The sequence below is a fragment of the Myripristis murdjan genome, chromosome 13, assembly GCF_902150065.1.
Source record: "Myripristis murdjan chromosome 13, fMyrMur1.1, whole genome shotgun sequence".
NCBI lineage: Eukaryota > Metazoa > Chordata > Actinopteri > Holocentriformes > Holocentridae > Myripristis > Myripristis murdjan.
The window spans coordinates 18,475,059-18,479,091 of record NC_043992.1 but is presented as its reverse complement, the minus strand read 5'-3'; the positions used below and the strand labels follow the sequence as shown (position 1 = coordinate 18,479,091).

Below are 4,033 nucleotides of genomic sequence, written 5' to 3'. Positions count from 1 at the left end.
GTCATGTCCGTTGGGTACCTCCTGTAGGGGGATATCCTGGGGGAAGAGGGGCTGGGATGGATAGTACTGCTGCTGTGGGTGGACCACCCCTGGGAGCTGCGTCTGAGGGCCTACTGCTACGCCTCCACTCTGCCTCTGGAGACACACCACATACAGTATGATGGACAGCATGAGTCAGCTAAAATGAACTAGGAGGAACTGACTAGGTAAATCTGCTCAAGGGTGTTATTTAATCGGCAGGTTTTTGCCCCATTAAAGTTTTTTAAAGATTACTTCAGCCATATAAGGACCCATTAGTGTAACATGAGTGTTAATTTTAGTGTATATTTTATGAATTACTTATTTGAAATGTCAATTAGAACTTCATAACTCTGATGCAATGAGCTGCAGCAGCATGTATGGACATTTGCCTGTGTCCTTCCTGAACTGAGGGGCAAAGACAGATGCATCCCATTCTGAAAACTAATAATATCAGCCACCTTTTAGCTGAGGGAGGGCCTAGTTAATAGCAGGGGAGTGATATGTTGTCACAATAGTAACTGAGAGGATATCCTTCGCTCTGATTACATTATGTCACTGATGCGGCACAGCAAGTATCACCAAAGATCCCGCAGCATAAGAATATATGTACAAGAACTGAAGTTGTTGTCCAATCTGAAGAATATGATTCAAGCATATCATTGCTTCACTGCTTTCACTGAGCCATATATTGCATCCACTGAATTCAAATTATTTGCTCCAAACTGCTTCAATTCCAGTCACTCATGCTTGCATTATTTTAACAGGAGGGCTGGTGCTACCTGCTAGTCAGTGTCCAGATGTTCCTGTGTTTGCATATAACTAACACGTTTTGGGGATTTATCATAATACCAATGAAAAAGAAAGTGCTACCAGCAGGAGTGTTTTTTCAGCATCTTTATTAGAGCAGCTACTCTTTGTGAGCATTTGGTGGCTGCTTTCCATGGGTAAGTAAGACGGCGACAAACGGGAAAAAGACACCATGTGTGACCACAGTCTGACAGTGGCTTCAGTAGACAATGTAACCTTGAATGATGAAAACTATTTTTTTCTTTGTTTTCCGTACAGATAACCCTCATGGCTAAATTTGACTCATTCAGTTTATCTTTGCCGTGTTGTTTTATCCTGCTTATCACAAAAATGTTCACATAAGAGTTTGCACCAAGGGGGAAGTCTAAAGTCAGCATTTGAGCAGGGAGCCGGGAGAGATATGACATTCTGTGTGGAGACAACAGATAATAGGAAGGCAGATAGCTGATTGGCCGTTTTTAGCATATCAAAAACTCATTTGAAAACAATCATAAATCTCAATAGATATTGTGGGGCATATCTGTTTAAAAAATGATGTGAACAGGGGCTCAACATTTCTCTCAGAGCAGTCCACCTAACAGGATAAACGGTCAACAGATTAAAGTTTGAAATGTAGGAGAATGTATTGTTTGTCAAATACTTTTGACAATGATATTAAAGTAGACTGTGTTTTGGTCAAGTTGCCTAAATTGAAATAGTTGTTGTTTTTCCTATTGCTTTTTGTAAAATCCTATTTGAACCAGATCTCATTTAACTGAAACTAAAATACATCCTTTAAGGTAATCAAGTAAGGAATTATCTCAAAGGACCCCAAACTGTGGCTGACTATCCTCACAGGTTACTGTCATAGGGATACTGGACTTGTACCTAAAATGTACGCTGTTCTCTGCCTATGCCTACACATGGTACCAAATGGTTAAACTGGAAAAGATTTTTTTTTTTTTTTTTTTTTTTTTTTTTTGATAAGAGGTCATGATGTCATTCATGTTTCCTCTGACAGTCAAAAGGCTGTCAAACCAGTCCAGTCTCAGGAAATTTTGTTAAACGAGCATGTTTTTAAATGCAACAGTGATGAGAATTATTATTTTTTTTAATTACACAGGATTGCACAGAAAATACACATGAAGTTAATCTTAAAATAAAGGGGCATGAAAGAAACAGTATGGAGGTTGGGGTGGTGAAAGTGTGTTTACACTTGCCTTCAACTCTGATGAGTCAGGTTCAATCCCCAGCTCATGAAAAAAAGTTTTTTTTCCCCTTGAATATTTTTTCCCTTTAACAGTGATCAAATCATCATGCTACCCTTAACCAATGTTGTTTTACATGCCTAAATTTAATTGTCAGCTAACATTTCACATGATCAACACTTGAAAACTGAAAGTCCCATTTGTGGTAAATTACACAATCATGTCACAGTGGAAGAATGTATTCTTTACATTATTCGTATCCACAACAAGTGCAGTGCTGAGGGCAGAGAGAGGGGTGTTAGAATATGCCTGAGAGACAGACTGGCTGGCTGACTGACCGCTCAACTGACTTAGTGACAGACAGACTGACTGCCGATCTGATAAGAGGCCCCTGTTTAAGCACTGCCACGTTTATCAGTAGCCAGCCAGCTTTATGGATGGCTAACATGACCAGGGGATCAGGGAGGCCTATTTATGAGGTTCTCTAGAGGCCACACGGGCCGCCATCTCCTATCAGTACAGTCAACAAGGGAGAAGAGTGAGATAGGCATGGAGGGAGCCACATGGATGATTTATGGATTATTATAGACTGATTGTGAGGACAACATGCACACCCTGTTGCAATCACCACATTCTTTGATCAGCTCATCCTAAATCTAGAATTCTCAAAGGCTCAATACTGTAGAACTAAGTAACAATATAAATACGTTACATGTTTATGTAAATTGATTGAAACTTTCTACCTCCAAAAAAAAACCTTTTTTTTCAAGACTGGAGATGATCAACCACAATGTCAATACAGTACAAATCATACCATAGTCAAATCAGTATAAACATTTTACTTTGCTTAGGTCTGTGCCCTCTTGATTAGTGTATACCATAATTTATTTGTTGATTTTCTTGATTTTTAGAATTTATTTGACTGGGTAATCCACTTTAATACAAAGTTCTTTAGAAGTGTCAGAGTTAGCCAACAAGTTTGAATCTGCTGACTCTGGCCAGATGTCATTAATGACTACCTAGAATAAAAAGCAAAATATTATAAACAGACAGCACATAAACATGACTAGGTGAATAAAGCAGATAGTGAAGCAGACATAGGAATGCTCATTGGAGCAATCACATTACCCATAAACAACAGAAATGGAAAAAAGATACAGGGCAACATTCACAAAGCCCACAGATGTTGATTAGTTACATACAAACTAACAGCAAATACTTAGACGCATAGGTAACTATGGCATAGTGGTGCCAATCTGTCAAGAGGGCAACAGAGAGAAATGCCTAAATTTGATTCTGGTAAATTTGATCACACCACTAACCAACAAGACAAAGAAAGTGTCAACTTCTCTGATATCTACTGGCTAAAGGTTCCACTCAGATTAAAAAAACAACACTTGTACTTAAGGTGTGTTCAGACCAAATGCAGTCAGGGACGGTTTTTGCTATGGGCAGTGTGGGCAACCACCCAGGGCGCAATCTACTTGGGGGCGCATGAGAAAAAAAAAATCACCAGTTAGTCTACAGTATTGACCCGCACATGCCGCGGCCGACCGCGGCACCGGTGCTGCGGCCGGCCCACCTGATGCCGACTGATGGTGCCGCGGGGGCGGGGTGGAGTAGTAACATGAAAGGGCGCAAGCCAGTAATTTCGCCTAGAGCGGCAACATAGGCGGAACCGCCACTGAATGCAATTACATACAAAATCAATGCAAAGTCATGACTAGATGCAAAATTTGTCGCAGGCAACACGAATAATGTGAATTTCCATGTCGCGAATGACACAAATTTTGTGTGTTCACATCATTCGCATATCTAGTCCAAATCCAAGACCCTCTTGGCACTATGAGTGATCTGACTTAAAACAAAAATTCACATCTTATTCATTATTACAGCAAAAGACATTTCCAAATGAAAAATAACAAACATTACTCTCATTTTAAAATCTTGAGATATCTACAAAATTAGAAATTATAGACCCATCACCATTCTTTCAATATTTCCCAAGGTTGCTTAAA

General features: G+C 39.7%; 1 long non-coding RNA gene across 1 annotated transcript in view; it reads right to left on the bottom strand.

Moving 5' to 3' along the window:
• LOC115370555 (uncharacterized) overlaps positions 1–4,033 on the bottom strand; it is an 8,262-nt gene continuing 4,229 nt past the window's right edge. Inside the window, exon 3 of the long non-coding RNA XR_003929256.1 lies at positions 1–135. This is a non-coding gene — a long non-coding RNA (uncharacterized LOC115370555). The remainder of the gene's footprint in view (positions 136–4,033) is intronic.